At 41.5% G+C, this 19,843-nt stretch overlaps 1 pseudogene; it reads left to right on the forward strand.

The window, feature by feature from the left end:
- The first annotated feature begins 17,706 nt into the window (after positions 1-17,706).
- LOC144290467 (ubiquitin-conjugating enzyme E2 variant 1-like) lies at positions 17,707-18,574 on the forward strand (annotated as a pseudogene).
- The last annotated feature ends 1,269 nt before the right edge of the window (positions 18,575-19,843 follow it).

Consider the following 19,843-nt stretch of genomic DNA (forward strand, 5'->3'; position numbering starts at 1 on the left):
TGTTGAATAGTGTCAAAGATGAGGGGGAACTATTCTTCAAGAGCTGGCCTAATTTTGGAGTCCCTGTGTGCCTGAATCTACTTCCTGTGAATGCCAGTTGTGAGCTAGAAAAGCATGTGTTGATGTCAGTTGCATTGCCACTGACATGGACAATGATAACCTTGAGTCTGTCTATGGGTATATAGACATGCTGCATGTTGACACTTCAGTGCTTATAAAACAAAATCACATGGGATGACTTGATGGCAGAATGCAGAACACAGGGCTTATGTGATCTCCCCTCAAAGTTCTGAATCCTTAAGCTCATTCATCACTATCTCCTGATATACCAACATGTCAAGTTTTGGAAACTACTTAGGCAGTTCTTGGACTGCTGCCACAGGCCCAGGGCCACTACTCATCTGGGGATCAGCAATGATATGCACAGTGTGCAGTGTTTGTGCAAACAGGAGTCTGCTCCACACCCTGTGTGCTAAGCCTGAGAAGTGGGGCTACCACAGCTCTTATGGGTGTCTATCCTGAGGCGGTAGGATGACCACTCACTACTTTTTTAGGACATCACCCGGGTCAAAGGCCAGGGTGTGTGAGCTGAAGTACTTCTGCTGCTGCTACTGCTGCTGCTGCTGCTGCTGCTACTGGCAGCTGGGCAGAAGTAAATACTCACCTTCAAGGTAAGTGCCACCCTAAGTAACTTGACTTCTGCTTACAAAAGAGTGTTATGGCATATATATGTTATCTTTGATATCTATGAGATTTATATTGTACACATATTCTATAGTCTGAAATGTTGAAATTCCAACCTCCAGTGTGATATTGGGAGGGAGGGTCTTTGGAAAGTGATTAGATCACAAAGGTGATCACAAGAGTGAAGCCCTTGTGAATGGGGTTAGTGTTCTTACAAAAGAGCCTCTTCTACCATGTGAGGGGCACAGAGAAAAGTTGGTAGTCTGCAGCGGAAGAGGGTTGTCACCAGAACTTGACCATGCTGGCACCCTGAACTCAGACATCCAGCCTCCAGAACTGTGAGAAATAAATTTCTGTTGGGATGCCTGGGTGGCTCAGTGTTTGAGCATCTGCCTTCAGCTCAGGGTGTGATCGTGGGGTCCTGGGATGGAGTCCTGCATTGGGCTCCCTATGGGGAGCCTGCTTCTCCCTCTGCCTGTGTCTCTGCCTCTTTCTGTATGTCTCTCACAAATAAATAAATAAAAATTTAAAAATTTTTAAAAAGAAATTTCTGTTATTTATAATTCACCTAGTCTGTGGCATTTTGTTATAAAAGTCCAAATGGACTAAGACATACACTTATGATTATATGCAAGTCTTAAAAAATAATGATGAAATAAACTTCTGTATCTCCATAATTCATGCTTAGGACAGGGAATATCATTGATACTATAGATGCCTTAGCCACGTGTCTTCCTTGATTGTCCCCCACCCCCAATCCCACTAATACTCTGAAATTGGCTAGTTGTTCCTTGGTTTACTTGATACCCATGCCCAACAGGTGCATATTCCCAGGTAATGTAATGTTCAGTTTTTCCATTTTTGAGCTCTACATAAACCAGATCACACTGTGCATACTTCTGCAGCCAATTCTTTCTACCTGATGTGGAAAGATTATTGGTGAGATTCTTCTGTGTTCATATGTAGAGAGGTGGTTTGTCTATTTTCACCTCTGTGCAGTGTCCCTTACATGAATGCATTTCCCTGCATCTACCCATTCCACTGTTGTACTTTTGGGTCTTGGCAATTAGAGGCTGCGGGTGACAGTGTTGCTGTGAGTGCTGGGGTACATATATCCTGGGCCACATGTATAGGCATATACCAAAGGCATATGTGGCATTGGCTTTTGCTAGGGAGAAGTGTAAATGCATCCTTAACTTTTCTAGTTTTATGGACTGAATTGTGCCCTGCTTCATCCATATTTTGAAGCTCTAACCACTAGAGTATTTGGAAGTGAGGACTTTTTGTTTTTTTTAATTTAAATTCAATTAGCCAACATATAGTACATCATAAGTTTCAGAGGGAGTGTTCCACAACTTATCACTTGCAAATAACAGCCAGTGCTCATCACATCATGTGCCCTCCTTAATGCCGTTTGCCCAATTATACAATTCCCCCACTCACCTCACCTCCAGCAACTTTCAGTTTGTTTCTTATAGTTAAGAGTCATGTTTTATCTCCCTCTCTGATTTCTTATGATTCGGTTTTCCTTTCCTCCCCCTATGATACTCTGCACCATTTCTTATGTTTCACTTGTGAGTGAAAATGAGTGAAACTATATAATTATCTTTCTCTGATTGACTTATATCACTCATAATACCCTCCAGTTCCATTCATGGCAATGAAAATGGTAAGTTTTCATCCTTTCTGATGGCTGAGTAATATTCATTGTATAAGCATTATTTATCCATTCACCTATCAATGGACATCTCAGCTCCTTCCACAGTTTGGCTATTGTGGACATTGCTGCTATGAACATCTGGGGTGCAGATGCACCTTCAGATCACTACATTTGTATCTTTGAGGTAAATAGCTAGTAGTGCAATTGCTGGGTCATAGGGCCATTTTCTAGACTTGCTGTACTAGCTCACATTCCCACCAACAGAGTAAGAGGGTTCCCCTTTCTCCATATTCTCACCAAAATTTGTTGTTTCCTGTCTTGTTCATTTTAGCCAGCCTGAGTGGTGTGAGGTGGTATCTCATTGTGGTTTTGATTTGTATTTTCCTGATACCCAGTGATGTTGAGCATTTTTTTCATATGTCTGTTGGCCTTTTGTACGTCTTCTTTGGAGAAATATCTGTTCATGTCTTCTGCCCATTTTCTGACTGGATTATTTATTTTTTAGGTGTTGAGTTTGATAAGTTCTTTATAGATCTTGGTATTAGCAAGTATCAGATTTATCATTTGCAAGTATCTTCTCCCATTCCATAGGTTGTCTTTTAGGGTTTTTTGACTGTTTCCTTTGCTGTGCTGAAGCTTTTTATCTTGATGAAGCCCTAATAGCTCATTTTGTTTTGTTTCTCTTGTCTTTAGAGATGTGTCTAGCAAGAAGTTGCTGTGGCCAAGGTTGCTGCTTGTGCTCTCCTTTAGGATTTTGAAGGATTCCTGTCTCACATTTAGGTCTCGCATCCATTTTGAGTTTATGTTTGTGTATGGTGTAAAAGAATGGCCAGTTTCATTCTTCTGCATGTGGCTGTCCAATTCTCCCAGCACCATTTATTGAAGAGGCTGTCTTTTTTCCAGTGGATATTCTTTCTTGCTTTGTCAGAGATTAGTTGACCATAGAGTTGGGATCCATTTCTGGGTCCCCTATTCTGTTGCACTGATATGTTCTTTGTACCAGTACTGTACTGTTTTGATGACTACTGCTTTGTAATACAGCTTGAAGTCAGGCATTGTTATGTCCCCAGCTTTGGTTTTCTTTTTCAACATTCCTCTGGCTATTTGGGGTCCTTTCTGGTTCCATACAAACTTTAGGATTATTTATTCCAGCTCTGAGAAAAATACCAATGATCTTTTGATAGAGATTGCATTAAATGTGTAGATTGCTTTGGGTAACATAGACATTTTAATAATATTTATTTTTCCAATCCATTAACATGGAGTTTTTCCATCTCTTTCTGTCTTCCTCAATTTCTTTATAAGTGTTCTTTAGTTTTAGAGTTTAGATACTTTACCCTCTTTGGTTAGGTTTATTCCTAGGTATATAATGGTTTTTGGTGTGATTGTAAATGGGATTGATTCCTTAGTTTCTCTTTCTTCAGTATCATTGTTAGTGTATAGAATTGAAAATGATTTCTGTGCATTGATCTTGTTCACTCTGTGAACTTACTTACATGTTGTTGAATTGCTGTATGAGTTCTAGCAGTTTTTTTGGGTGGAGTCTTTGGATTTTCCATATAAAGTATCTTGTCATGTACAAAGAGTGAGAGTTTGAATTCTTCTTTGCCAATTTGAATGCCTTTTATTATTTTTTGTTGTTGTCTGATTGATGAGGCTAGGACTCCTAGTACTATGTTGAACAACTGTGGTGAGAGTGGACATCCCTGTCGTGTTCCTAATCTTAGGGAAAAAGCTCTCAGGTTTTCCTCACTGAGAATATTTGCTGTGGGTTTTTCATAGATGGCCTTTGTGATATTGAGGTATGTTCCCTCTATCCCTGAACTATAGATAGTTTTAATATAGAAAGGATGTTAAATTTTGTCAAAGGCTTTTTCTGCATCAATTGAGAGAATCATATGTTTCTTGTCTTTTCTTTTATTAATGTGATGTACCACATTGATTGATTTGCAAATGTTGAACCACCCTTGCAGCCCAGGAATATATCCCACTTGATTGTGGTGAATAATCCTTTTAATGTACTGTTGGATCCTATTGGCTAGTGTCTTGGTGAGAATTTTTGCATCTATTTTGGCCAGGGATGTTGATCTGTAAGTCTCCTTTTTGGTGGGGTCTTTGTCAGGTTTTGGGATCAAGATAATGCTGGCCTCATAGAATGAGTTTGGAAGTTTTCCTTCCATTTCTATTTTTTGAAACAGCTTCAGAAGAATAGGTATTAATTCTTCTTTAAATGTTTGGTAGAATTTCCCTGGGAAGCCACCTGACCCTGGACTATTGTTTGTCAGATTTTTTATAACAGTTTCAATTTACTTGCTGGTTATGGGTCCATTCAGGTTTTCTATTTCTTCCTGTTTAAGTTTTGGTAGCTTTCAAGTTTCCAGGAATGCATCCATTGCTTCCAGATTGCCTAATTTGTTGGCATATAGTTGCTCATAATATGTTCTTAAAATTGATTATATTTCCTTGGTGTTGGTCATGATATCTCCTTTTTCATTCATGATTTTATTAATTGGGTCCTTTCTCTTTTCTTTTTGATAAGTCTGGCTACAGGTGTATCAATCTTATTAATTCTTCTAAGAATCAGCTTCTTGTTTCATTGATATATTCTATTGTTCTTCTGTTTTCTATTTCATTGAGTTCTGCTATAATCTTTATTATTTCTCTTCTCCTGCTTGGTTGGGGCTTTATTTGCTGTTCTTTCTCCAGCTCTTTTAGGTATAAGGTTAGCTTGTGTATTTGAGACTTTCCTAATTTTTTGAGAGAGACTTGTACTGCTATGCACTTCCCTCTTAGGACCGTCTTTGCTGTATGTCAAAGGTTTTGAAAAGTTGTGTCTTATTTTCATTTTTTCCATGAATTTTTTAATTCTATAATTTCCTGGATGAACCATTCATTCTTTAGTATGATGCTCTTTAACCTCCAAGTGTTTGAGTTCCTTCCAAATTTTCTCTTGTGATTGAGTTTAAGTTTCAAAGCCTTGTGGTTCTTAAAATATGCATAATCCCAATATTTTGGTACTATTTGAGACCTGATTTGTGACTCAGTATGTGATCTACTCTGGAGAATGTTTCATGTGCATTTGAGACAAAAATGTACTGTTCCTTTAGAGCAGAATGTTCTATTATATCTGTAAAGTCCATCTGGTCTAGTATGTCATTCAAACCCTTTGTTTCCTTTTTGATCTTCTGCTTAGATGATCTATCCATTGCTCTGAGTGAGATGGTGAAGTCCCCTACTATTTTTGTATTATTATCCTTGTGTTTAATTTTTTTATTAATTGGCTTATATAATTGGCTGCTCCCCTGTGAGAAGCATAAATATTTACAATTATTAGATCTTCTTGTTGTATAGACCCTCTAAGTATGATACGGTGTCCTTTTTCATCCTTTACTACAGTCTTTGTTTAAAATCTAATTTGTCTGATACGAAGTTTGCTGCCCCAGCTTTCTTTGTATGTCCATTAGCATGAGAAATGGCTCTACACCGCTCACTTTCAATCCAGAGGTGTCTTTAGGTATAAAATGAGTCTCTTGTAGATAGCATACAGATGAGTCTTGACTTTTTATCCAGTCCAATACCCTGAATCTTTTGTTTGGATCATTCAGCCCATTCACATTCAGAGTATTGAACGATATGCATTTAGTGTCATTGTATTACCTGTAAATTCCCATTTCTGTGGTTTGTCTCTCTTTCTTTCAGGTCTATGTTACTTTTGGACTTTCTTTTCACTCACAGGCCTTAATATTTCTTGCTGGCCTGGTTTAGTCATCACATATTCTTGCAGTTTTTGTCTGTACGGGAAGTTCCTTATCTCTCCTTCTATTCTGAATGACAGTCTTGCTGGATAAAATATTCTTTTTTTTTAATAAAATATTTTTTATTGGTTTTCAATTTACCAACATACAGAATAACACCCAGTGCTCATCCCGTCAAGTGACCCCTCAGTGCCCGTCACCCACTCACCCCCACAGCCCACCCTCCTCCCTTTCCACCACCCCTAGTTCGTTTCCCAGAGTTAGGAGTCTTTATGTTCTGACCCCTTTCTGATATTTCCCACACATTTCTTCTCCCTTCCCTTATATTCCCTTTCACTATTCTTTACATTCCCCAAATGAATGAAAACATACACTGTTTGTCCGTCTCCGATTGACTAACTTCACTCAGCATAATACCCTCCAGTTCCATCCACGTTGAAGCAAATGGTGGGTATTTGTCGTTTCTAATGGCTGAGGAATATTCCATTATATACATAAACCACATCTTCTTTTTCCATTCATCTTTCAATGGACACCGAGGCTCCTTCCACAGTTTGGCTATCGTGGACATTGCTGCTAGAAACATCAAGGAGCAGGTGTCCCGGTGTTTCATTGCATCTGAATCATTGGGGTAAATCCCCAACAGTGCAATTGCTGGGTTGTAGGGCAGGTCGATTATTAACTCTTTGAGGACCCTCCACACAGTTTTCCAGAGTGGCTGCACCAGTTCATATTCCCACCAACAGTGCAAGAGGGTTCCCTTTTCTCCGCATCCTCTCCAACATTTGTGGTTTCCTGCCTTGTTAATTTTCCCCATTCTCACTGGTGTGAGCTGGTATCTCATCGTGGTTTTGATTTGTATTTCCCTGATGGCAAGAGATGCAGAGCATTTTCTCATGTGCATGTTGGTCATGTCTACGTCTTCCTCTGTGAGATTTCTGTTCATGTCTTTTGCCCATTTCATGATTGGATTGTTTGTTTCTTTGGTGTTGAGTTTAATAAGTTCTTTATAGATCTTGGAAACTAGCCCTTTATCTGATAAGTCATATGCAAATATCTTCTCACAATCTGTAGGTTGTCTTTTAGTTTGGTTGACTGTGCCCTTTGCTGTACAAAAAGCTTCTTATCTTGATGAAGTCCCAATAGTTCATTTTTGCTTTTGTTTCTTTTGCCTTCGTGGATGTATCTTGCAAGAAGTTACTGTGGCCAAGTTCAAAAAAGGTGTTGCCTATGTTCTCCTCTAGGATCTTGATGGAATCTTGTCTCACATTTAGATCTTTCATCCATTTTGAGTTTATCTTTGTGTATGGTGCAAAAGAGTGGTCTAGTTTCATTCTTCTGCATGTGGATGTCCAATTTTCCCAGCACCATTATTTGAAGAGACTGTCTTTCTTCCAGTGGATAGTCTTTCCTCCTTTATCGAATATAAGTTGGCCATAAAGTTGAGGGTCCACTTCTGGGTTCTCTATTCTGTTCCATTGATCTATGTGTCTGTTTTAGTGCCAGTACCACACTGTCTTGATGACCACAGCTTTGTAGTACAACCTGAAATCTGGCATTGTGATGCCCCCAAATATGGTTTTCTTTTTTACAATTCCCCTGGCTATTCGGGGTCTTTTCTGACTCCACACAAATCTTAAAATAATTTGTTCTAACTCTCTGAACACAGTCCATGGTATTTTGATAGGGATTGCATTAAATGTGTAAATTGCCCTGGGTAACATTGACATTTTCACAATATTAATTCTGCCAATCCATGAGCATGGAATATTTTTCCATCTCTTTGTGTCTTCCTCAATTTCTTTCAGAAGTGTTCTATAGTTTTTAGGGTATAGATCCTTTACCTCTTTGGTGAGGTTTATTCCTCGGTATCTTATGCTTTTGAGTGCAATTGTAAATGGGATTGACTCCTTAATTTCTCTTTCTTCAGTCTCATTGTTAGTGTATAGAAATGCCACTGACTTCTGGGCATTGATTTTGTATCCTGCCATGCTACCAAATTGTTGTATGAGTTCCAGCAATCTTGGGGTGAAGGGTTTGGGTTTTCTATGTAGAGTATCATGTCATTGGCGAAGAGGGACCGTTTGACTTCTTCTTTGCCAATTTGAATGCCTTTAATGTCTTTTTGTTGTCTGATTGCTGAGGCTAGGGCTTCCAATACTATGTTGAATAGCAGTGGTGAGAGTGGACATCCCTGTCTTGTTCCTAATCTTAGGGGAAAGGCTCCCAGTGCTTCCCCATTGAGAATGATATTTGCTGTGCACTTTTGGTACATGCCTTTTAAGAGGTCGAAGAATGTTCCCTCTATCCCTACACTCTGAAGAGTTTTGATCAGGAATGGTTGCTGTATTTTGTCAAATGCTTTCTCTGCATCTAATGAGAGGATCATATGGTTCTTGGTTTTTCTCTTGCTGATATGATGAATCACACTGATTGTTTTACGAGTGTTGAACCAGTCTTGTGTCCCGGGGATAAATCCTACTTGGTCGTGGTGAATAATTTTCTTAATGTGCTGTTGGATCCTATTGGCTAGTATCTTGTTGAGAATTTTTGCATCCATGTTCATCAGGGATATTGGTCTGTAATTCTCCTTTTTGGTGGGGTCTTTGTCTGGTTTTGGAATTAAGGTGATGCTGGCCTCATAGAATGAATTTGGGGGTACTCCATCTCTTTCTATCTTTCCAAACAGCTTTAGAAGAATAGGTATGGCTTCTTTAAACGTTTGATAGAATTCCCCTGGGAAGCCATCTGGCCCTGGACTGTTGTGTCTTGGGAGGTTTTTGATGACTGCTTCAATTTCCTCCCTGGTTATTGGCCTGCCAGTTCAGGTTTTCTCTTTCTTCCTGTTCCAGTTTTGGTAGTTTGTGGCTTTCCAGGAATGCGTCCATTTCTTCTAGATTGCCTAATTTATTGGCGTATAGCTGTTCATAATATGTTTTGAAAATCATTTATATTTCCTTGGTGTTGGTAGTGATCTCTCCTTTCCCAATCATGATTTTATTAATATGAGTCTCCTCTCTCTTCTTTTTAATAAGGCCAGTTAATGGTTTATCTATCTTAATAATTCTTTCAAAGAACCAACTCCTGGTTCTGTTGATCTGTTCCACAGTTCTTCTGGTCTTGATTTTGTTGAGTTCTGCTCGAATTTTAATTAACTCTCTTCTGCTGGGCGTGGGGTCAATCTGCTGTTTTTTCTCCAACTCCTTTAGGTGTAAGGTTAGCTTTTGTATTTGAGTTCTTTCCAGTTTTTAAATGGATGCTTGTATTGTGATGTATTTCCCCCTTAAGACTGCTTTTGCTGCATCCCAAAGATTTTGAACGGTTGTATCTTCATTCTCATTAGTTTCCATGAATCTTTTTAATTCTTCCTTAATTTCCTGGTTGACCCTTTCATCTTTTAACAGGATGGTCCTTAACCTCCACATGTTTGAGGTCCTTCCAAACTTCTTCTTGTGATTTAGTTTTAATTTCAAGGCATTATGGTCTGAGAATATGCAGGGGACGATCCCAATCTTTTGGTATCGGTTCAGACCCTATTTGTGACCCAGTATGTGGTCTATTCTGGAGAAAGTTCCATGTGCACTTGAGAAGAATGTGTATTCAGTTGAGTTTGGATGTAAAGTTCTGTAGATATCTGTGAAATCCATCTGGTCCAGTGTATCATTTAAAGCTCTCGTTTCTTTGGAGATGTTGTGCTTAGAAGACCTTTCGAGGGTAGAAAGAGCTGGATTGAAGTCACCAAGTATAAGTGTATTATTATCTAAGTATTTCTTCACTTTGGTTATTAATTGATTGATATATTTGGCAGCTCCCATATTCGGGGCATATATATTGAGGATTGTTAAGTCCTCTTGTTGGATAGATCCTTTAAGTGTGATATAGTGTCCCTCTTCATCTCTCACTACAGTCTTCGGGGTAAATTTTAGTTTATCTGATATAAGGATGGCTACCCCTGCTTTCTTTTGAGGACCATTTGAATGGTAAATGGTTCTCCAACCTTTTATTTTCAGGCTGTAGGTGTCCTTCTGTCTAAAATGAGTCTCTTGTAGAGAGCAATTAGATGGGTCCTGCTTTTTTATCCAGTCTGAAACCCTGTGCCTTTTGATGGAGTCATTAACCCTGTTCACATTCAGAGTTACTATTGACAGATATGAGTTTAGTGTCATCATGATATCTATTCAGTCCTTGTTTTTGTGGATTGTTCCACTGAACTTCTTCTTAAAGGGGAATTTTAAGAGTCCCCCTTAAAATTTCTTGCAGAGCTGGTTTGGAGGTCACATATTCTTTCAGTTCCTGCCTGTCTTGGAAACTCTTTATTTCTCCTTCCATTCTGAATGAGAGCCTTGCTGGATAAAGTATTCTTGGTTGCATGTTCTTCTCATTCAGGACCCTGAATATATCCTGCCAGCCCTTTCTTGTCTGCCAGGTCTCTGTGGAGAGGTCTGCTGTTACTCTAATACTCCTCCCCATAAAAGTCAGGGATTTCTTGTCTCTTGCTGCTTTAAGGATCTTCTCTTTATCTTTGGAATTTGCAAGCTTCACTATTAGATATCGAGGGGTTGAACGGTTTTTATTGATTTTAGGGGGGATCTCTCTATTTCCTGGATCTGAATGCCTGTTTTCCTTCCCAGATTAGGAAAGTTTTCAGCTAGGATTTGTTCAAATACATATTCTGGCCCTCTGGCCCTTTCGGCGCCCTCGGGAAACCCAATTAAACGTAGGTTTTTCTTCCTCAGGCTGTCGTTTATTTCCCTTAATCTAACCTCATGGTCTTTTAATTGTCTGTCTCTTTTTTCCTCAGTTTCCCTCTTTGCCGTCAGCTTGTCTTCTATGTCACTCACTCGTTCTTCCACCTCGTTAACCCTCCTCATTAGGACCTCTAGTTTGGATTGCATCTCATTCAATTGATTTTTAATTTCTGCCTGATTGGATCTAAATTCTGCAGTCATGAAGTCTCTTGAGTCCTTTATGCTTTTTTCTAGAGCCACCAGTAGCTGTATAATAGTGCTTCTGAATTGGCTTTCTGACATTGAATTGAAATCTAGATTTTGTAACTCTGTGGGAGAGAGGACTGTTTCTGATTCTTTCTTTTGAGGTGAGGTTTTCCTTCTAGTCATTTTGCTCAGTGCAGAATGGCCAAAAACAAGTTGTAATGGGAAAAGGAGAAAAAGAGAAAGAAGGAAAGAAAAGAGAAAAAGAAAAAGAAAAAAGGAAGAAAAAAAGAAAAAAGAGGAGAAAAAGAGAAAGAAAGAAAAAGAATGAAAGGGAAAAAGGGTGGGGGAAGCAAACAAATCAAAAAGAAAAAAAAAGAAGAAGAAGAAAAAAAACTGGGGAGTATCTTCTGCTTCTGTATACTTTAAGTGCCTTGACTTCCCCTGGAGCTTGTCCGTCTAGCTGGTCTTCTGGGGGAGGGGCCTGTTGTGCTGATTTTCAGGTTATAGCACTGGGGGAGCTGCTCTGCCCCCTGCCTGTTGCAGGGCTCAGTGGGGGTTGTTTACCCCGTGAGGCCTCAGGAGGAATAACCGCAGTGGCGGGGCCAGCTCTGGAGCCCTGGATTTATCTCCCGCAGTAACTCCGGAGCTCTCCGTCTGCAGGGCCTGGAGGCTCCGGGGCAGGAGCGTCCTTGCTGTCCTGGGCCCTCCCGGCCTCTGCTTGTCCCGGGGGGAGGCCGGTTCTTGGGCTGTGTCCCGGCCCCTGTGCTCCGGTGCCTGCACTGTTGGATTCGCGCTCCTGCCCCGCAGCCCCCTCCGCGGAGCCGCCGCCCGAGCGCCCCCCCCCTCCGAGCTGCTCCGGGTCCCGCAGTGCGCGCTGCAGCCCTTCAGGGAGCTCGGCGCACTCTCCCCGGGGCGCAGGTGTCTGTTAGTGTCCCAGGAAGCCTGAGGGCTTCCCCGCCCTCCTGGGTCCTGCTCCAACTCCCTGCGAGCCCCTTTCTGCCCCTGAAGGTCGGTGCAGCTCTTGCTTCTCCGGGATGGGGCTTTCCTGTCCTGGGGACACTCGCCCCAGCCTTAGCCCGGCTCCTCGTGGGGCCCCTCCCCCTTGGAGGCCTTTGTTTCTTTATTTCTTTTTCCCCCATCTTCCTACCTTGATAGAAGCCCGAACTCTTCTCACTGTAGCATTCCAGCTGGTCTCTCTTTAAATCTCAGGCCGAATTCGTAGATTTTCAGGATGATTTGAAGGTTATCTAGGTAATTCGGTGGAGACAGGTGACTTGGGGACCCTACTCTTCCGCCATCTTGCCCCTCCTCCTGGATAAAATATTCTTGGCTGTGTTTTTCTTATTTAGTACCCTGAATATATTATGCCAGCTCTTTCTAGCCTGCAAGGTCTCTGTGGATAGATCTGCTGCCAGTCTAATATTCCTGCCACTGTAAATTAAGGAATTCTTGTCTTGAGCTGCTTTCACAGTCTTCTCTTTATCTCTGAGTTGCAACTTCACTATTATACTCAGGGTGTTGGTCTATTTCTTTTTGGAAGTGGTCCTCTCTACTTCTTGGACTTGAATGCCTTTTTCCTTTCCAAGACTATAGAAATTCTCAGTTATGATTTACTCAATTTACCTTCTGTCCCTCTCTCTCTTCTCTCTTGGGGACTCCAATAATTCTAATATTGTTTGATTTTATCAATTATTGATGATTTCTTGAAGCCTCCCCCCATGGTTCATTAGTTGTTTTTCTCTTTTCCTCAGCTTCCTTCCTTTCCATCATTTTGTCTTCTAAGTGACTGACTCTCTCATATACCTCATTTATCCTAGTTGTCAGAACATCCAATTTAGCCTACATCTCAGTTAAGGCATTTTCATGTTTGGCCTGATTAGATTTCATTTCTACACTAAGAGATTCTCTAGTGTCTTTTATGCATTTTTCAAGCCCAAGTAGTAACTTTAATAATTGTTATCCTGACTTACAGCTTTGACATCTTATTTATTTCCATATCGGTTAGATCTGTAGCAGAGAGCCTTTCTTCTGGTTCTTTCTTTTGTTGTGAATTCCTCCTTCTAGTCATTTCTAGTCATTTTTTTCCCCCCCGGGGAAGAACAGCTGAATGAGAACAAAATCAGAAGTATCAACCATGACCCAAGTGAAATACACACTAGACAAATCTGATGAGGTCAGAAACTGAAGGAAAAGAAAGAAAGAAACAAAGAAAAGAAAAGAAAAAAAAAAGAAAAGAAGAGGAAAAAATTTTAAATAGGGGGAGAGAAGAGAATATAACCTCCCAGGTGAAGAAAACAGGGTGATCCACTTGGTCCTAGTACATTTTGGTCTGTGTGTTTGAAGACACTAAATCCCAAATAATAGCAACTGCTAAAAAAATATATATATATATATCAACTGCTGAGTTGATTCTCAAGTGTCCTTGTCTGGGCAGAGTTGCACCACTGCTTGACAGAGGCCCAGGCTCTGTGCAAACTGTTTTAGATTTTCTATATGGCTTTTGTTCCCTGAAGGCTTTCCACTCCTCATAGAGGATGAGATTAAAAATGACCATGCCCTGCCCTGATCTGCAGCCCAGAGCTGAAAGACTGAAGTCCCCTTTCTTCAGTGAACCCTCAAGGAAATAAACCCTCACTTTTGTGTGTACCACACTCTGTAGGTTCCTGTGGTGCAGCCCCGCTCTGATCCTCCTGGGGGAAGGAGGAGGGTCAAGCATTCTGTTCTTTGCAGGAACAGTACATGGAGAGCACCCACACCACCCCTCCTCAGGGAAGATGGAAAGTCTCAGCATTTCTGTCCTTTACTGGACCCCCAAGGAGAGTGTGGGACCCGGGATATTTAACGAAAATCCCCTACCCCTGGACAAGCAGAGCAGGACTAACTCCATTTTGTGCTGCACCTCCACCTCCTATATGACCCCCACATGACCTGCTTCTTGCTTAAGGCGCTGCCCCACCCTAGTCAAACTGCTGGGCACACCCTTATCGGAAATCGGCTCAAAACAATGTAATCCCAAAAAAAAAAAAAAAAAAAAAAAAAAAAAAAAAAAACAATGTAATCCCGCCTTGTGTCCGCCAAAACTGCGCCTGGATTCTGACCAAAATAATAGGCCAGCTCAAATGGATACTATAGGGTAAAATGTAATTCAATCAGCCACCTGCGTGTGGACCAACATGACTGCAACTTTCTGCATATGTTACAATCCCATTGGACACTGGCCCCTGTAAAGCTGCTACGCCTCTTGCCTCTTAGGCTCGGGGTCCAAGTCCCTGCTCCGCTATGTTGGGTATACTTGGACCCAAGCTAGAGCTTGTAAATAAACCCTCGTGTGTTTGCATCGGTGTCGGCTCCTTGGTGGTTTCTCGGATTTGCAATCTTGGGCACAACAGAGAGCAGTGGTCAGGTCATGCACATACCCTCAATATTTCTTCCAGGGGAAGGCTGAGGGCTGCCACTTCTTTTGCTTTGCAAGACACCGCCACACCAAGTGTCTTTGTGGATCCTGCAGTGGTTCAAGGTTTATGGTGATCTAAGCTGAGAGCCCCCTCCAGGCTAGCAGACTGAAATTGGCTTCCCCACTCCAATGCTTCAGAACTCTGCCAACTCTGACACCCTCATTCTCTCTGTGCCCCAGATCCTGGGACCACCCTGTCCCACCTAGGATTCTGCCAGACTTCCCCATTGAGCACCTTTCAGACAGGGATGTCTCTCCCTGAAGCAGATTTCTAAAACTAATGATATTGCACTATGGGGCTATTTCACTTTTCAATAGCCAACTTTTGGAGGCTCCTTCTCCTTTTATCTTTGAATATATCCTCTCAGTTTCACTTCTCAGCACTCCTACCTTGCAAAAAGTCATCGCTCTTCTGTTTGTAGAATACCAGCAATTTTTTTCTTACATCTCAGGTTTAATTCATAGGTGTTCAAAGTGATTTGATAGTTACCCACTAAATACAGGGGACCAGATGAAATGAGCTCCTCTACTATTTTACCATCTTACCTCCCTTCTAAGAGGTGATTTGGAGATAATTGGGTGGAGCCCTCATGAACGGGATAAGCTACCTTAAAAGACAAGACACTGAAGAGCTCATTCTTTTTCTGCCCTATTACCCCATTGACATATGAGAGCACAGCAAGAAGGTAGCTATCTGCAATCCAGGAAGAGATCCTTACCAGGAATCTACCATGCTGGCATTTCAATCGTGGACTTTCAGCCTCCAGAACTGTGAAAAAATAAATATCTGTGTTTAAACCACCACAAGTATGGTAGTTTATTATGCTAGCCCAAACAGACTAAAACACTGAGTGAATTCCTCCGATATTATCTTCCAGTTTATATACACAGTAGAAGAATCCTTAATATTTTTAAAGGATTTTTAAAAGATTTTATTTATTTGAGAGAGAAAGAACAGGAGAGAGAGAGAGAGCATCTGAAGCAGACTGTGCTGAGTGCAGTGTCCAATGTGGGGTTCCATCCTATGACTCTGAGATCACAGTTTGATCTAAAACAAAGAGTTGGGCACTTAACCAACTGAGCCACCCGGACACCCCTAAAATATTTTGTTTTTAGGAAAAAAATAGCTATTTTGGTAGAGTTTCCATGTCCCATCTTGACTGGCAATTGCTCTGGTGTAGAAGGGTCTTTCCTCTCTTATTTGATCCTCTCTCTTGTTGGCCCCCCTCAATGGTCAGACTTCCTTATTTGTGTTTGCATTTCATGTTTTTTTTTCATGGTTTTCCCATGATAAGGCCTGGAAGATACACCATTTGGCTTATTCTCAGCACAGCCTCCATGGAAACCCAACAAAGCCCTGTTTGTTTATGGCTAACATGTATCCAATTCAGGGGCTCTAGCACAAGTAACTTTATGATTCCAATAAAACACTAATCCCTTCCCTGGGAAAATACAAAAATTCACACAACTTGCACTTAATTTTGGAAGGTTCATAACCTCCCAGCCCCAACCCAAGTAAGCTGAATTAAGCCTTGAGAAGAACTCTGTGTCAGCATTTGGCCCTGACTAAAACAGGGGCTACCTTTTAAACTAAATAATAGGGGATCCTTGGGTGGCTTAGTGGTTTGGCGCCTGCCTTTGGCCCAGGGCACGATCCTGGAGTTCCGGGATGGAGTCCCGTGTTGGGCTCCCGGTGTAGAGCCTGCATCTCTGCCTGTGTCTCTGCCTCTCTCTCTCTCATTCCCTCTCTCTCTCTGTCTATCATTAAAAAAAGGTAAATAAAAAGAAACATTTAAACTAAATAATGAATGCATACGTGTTTATATACTTTTAAAAATCATATTTTTAACAGAGAAGGAGTGATGGCATGAGAAGATGCAAGATAGCAGTAGATTCAATAGCAGAGCAATCTTTAGGCATGTTAATTTATTCCATAAAAAGTGGCTTCATAGTTCCATGAACCAGTCACTGTGTCTGGATACAGAGCTGGCTGCAATTGATCCTGTAACAGAAGCATGTGTGTCTTTAAGTTGTGAGGACAACCAGAAAGGAGCTCCTGGAGGTTCTATCATATTGTCTTGCAGTAAGAAAGTCTCCTTCAGCCAAAGGAAAAGTATCAAGAATGGTGAACTGAGAGTTTACCCTCTCTGCGAGCTAACTAGTTAGCCTCTTACTCTTCATGGAAACTAATTTATTTATTTATTTTTAATTTTTATTTATTTATGATAGTCACACACACAGAGAGAGAGGCAGAAACACAGGCAGAGGGAGAAGCAGGCTCCATGCACTGGGATCCCGACGTGGGATTCGATCCTGGGTCTCCAGGATCGCGCCCTGGACCAAAGACAGGTGCTAAATCGCTGCGCCACCCAGGGATCCCTCTTCATGGAAACTAGAAGAAAACACAAAACTTCTAGGTCAGAAACAAAGAACTTCATTACTCATAGCGTCTGTTTTCTTTGCCCTCAAAGTTCCATGAGAGTGGTGCACAGATGGTCCCAGAGGATACTGCACACACATACTGGGTCTTTGTCACAGCTGAGAAGCCCTGAGCTTAGGAACTCCCCAATCCTACAAGAGGATTACTAACAGATTTGTGCAAATTGCAACAGTACCCTTATTATCCTGGCCAACAGACAAATCTACCCTCTGCCACAGAGGGAGATACTATCTCTATCTTTCAAAGCTGTTCACTATACGAACATCTTTGGAAAGATAGTCCAGAAAAAAAGGTGATATAAGATGTGCATAAATATATGAAAGATTGCATAGGAGCTATGCAAAGGGGATGATATTATAATTCCCACATGACAAGAGAACTAGGGTGTAGAGAGGTTAAGTTCTTATACACAAACACACAATGATGGGCACTGGATTGAGGTTGGTCCATAAGCCTCCAAAAATCTAGAGTCTGCCCAGTGTATTTGATAGCCAGGGTTGGTTTGGAGTTGGGTGAGAATTTGCCAAGGAGGAGAAGAGGTGGTGGGGAGAGAAGGCAGAGGCAAATGGAACACGTATCAGGAAGCATGAGATGTGTTGGGGGTGGTGAGCTACAGCCCAGGCAGAGGCAAGGAGGCTGAGCTGCAGGGGAGGGGAGTAGTGGAGGCAAGTAGGAAGCCAGGCCAGTGCAGTACATGGAGGGCTTGTGGGCTAGGCCACAGTGATTGGACTTGATCTCCTACACAAGGAAAAGTCAGAGAGGAACCATAGTGATGAAAGATGGCAGCCACCATGGGCTCGGGAGTAAAAGTCCCTCACAATTTTCAATTGTTGGAAGAACTGGAAGAAGGCCAGAAAGGAGTAGGAGATGGCACAGTTAGCTGGGGTCTAGAAGATGACAAAGACATGACACTTACAAGATAGACCGGGATGATAATTGGGCCTCCAAGAACAATTTATGAAAACTGAATATACAGCCTTAAAATAGAATGTGGACCTAAATACCCAGAAACACCCCCCCTTTGTAAGATTTGTAACAAAAATTAATATGAATGGAGTTAATAGTTCTAACAGAGTGGTGGATCCAAGGGCCATATCAGTGCTAGCAAAATGGCAGAATTCATATAGCTTCAAAGTTGTCCTGAAAGAGCTCCTGTGCCTAATGATGTCTAAAGAAAACATGAAACTCCCTCAGCCACCCAAAGGACAGTGTTACAGCAATTAATCAAAAAGAGAAACCACAGGCCCTCCCCTTTCCCCCCACCATTCGATTTGAGTAGTCATTTTCCACAGTAGTACATTTTCTAGATACGTATTGTAGATCTCAAAAGTACTGGAAAGGAAGTGCCCATTCAAAGGCAATTTATCTTAAGATACTGTAAATGATACTAATTTTTTGTCCATTTGAAATATATAAGTTGTGCTATAACAAATCATCCTGTCAGGTGTAACCACTGTCCACATATTTGAACTTCTGGGATCAAGAAAGTATATTTAAATTGATTCCCATCATAACCAGTGGGGCACATCTAACTCAACTGTGAAAAGACACATCACATAATCACCTTGCTGCTGATTACATGGCCTGGGGTCTCTGCCTTCTCCCCTTCTCCTCCTGCTGGCTCCCTCCCTCCCTCCCTCCACCCACCCCTCCTGCAACAGCCCTCCAGCTTGGGATGGCTTGCTAGAATAGGCGTGAAGGTTTCAGGCTGCAGCCTGTGGGACTACTGCAGAGTGTGCAGGGGTGCTCCAGCTGCACCCCTGGTTTCTTTTCTTAAGTCTTAAATGATGCCTTCCCCCCTCCAAGCCATCATCCATTCTCCACTTCCCATGATCACCCTCAGCCGAAGCATAGATTGTAACCCCCTCTGCTCCCCTCTGAAATTGGCCTTTGGTGAGGAATTCAGGGCTTTCCCCATTTCTTCTCCCCGACCTTAATCGAGGAGTGCTGCTTTTTCCTTCTTCTTCAAGTCTCTTTTTGCACCATCACCACTCAATACTTCCTTGCTTTGGCTGGAAACCATCAGGTAAGGTTGAAAAGAGTCTCTGACTTCCCTCTTTTAGTTTGGAACCACATTTACTCTCTACTCTCCACCAGCCTGGAATGAATGTTGGGTCCTCAGCCCTGCCACCCTCTGCTGTCATTGTCAGCTGATGCTGGGTTTTTTTGCTCAGGTTTTGATAAAGTGAAAACAACAGTTACCAGGGGGTACTCAGACCTACCAGCTCTCAAAGTGCTTGGTGGTAAAACTTGGAGAAAGGCCACAGAAGACACTTGTAAGCACACACAATCCCTCTGAATGAATTGTTTTCTTTTCCTGTAATTGCTTTTGCTTTTAACAATTGAAGAAGTTTTAAACAGGGTTCTCATGTGGTCATCTTACAAATCCATTTGGGTCTAGTTTGGAATCTGACAACTGGAACAAAAAGAACTTTGGATTTGGTGCATACTTTGGTTTTGGTGCTGCTGCATCTCATGGTCCTCAGCAGGGATTGAGAAAGAACTCAGTGTGCACAGCAGATCCCTGAAATTGGTGGGCTTGACTTCCTGGCAAATTGCTGCATTTTTCCACTTTTCTGTTCAGGACCACTAAATGCTGAGATGTGGATGCATACCAAAATAAAAGTGATTTGTTAAGTTCTAAGAGTTTTTTTTTTTTTTTTAAATATAGTGTTTGTGTAAAACCACCTTTTTGAAGCAGCAACTATCAAGTCTGAAAAGCAACCGATGTTTCCAATAATCTTTTTCTGGGGGATACCTTAATTCTAAAGATTTAACATCCTTTAAGTAACGTTGAACATAACAGTATTCCATAAGCAGATTTTTATTGTCAGACCATTGCCTGATTTTAATATAATAAAAAAAGGTGTGCTTTAAAAAAAAAAAAAAGAAGTCAGAAAAGGCTGTGCAATATGC

The sequence above is a fragment of the Canis aureus genome, chromosome 2 (genome assembly GCF_053574225.1).
Source record: "Canis aureus isolate CA01 chromosome 2, VMU_Caureus_v.1.0, whole genome shotgun sequence".
NCBI lineage: Eukaryota > Metazoa > Chordata > Mammalia > Carnivora > Canidae > Canis > Canis aureus.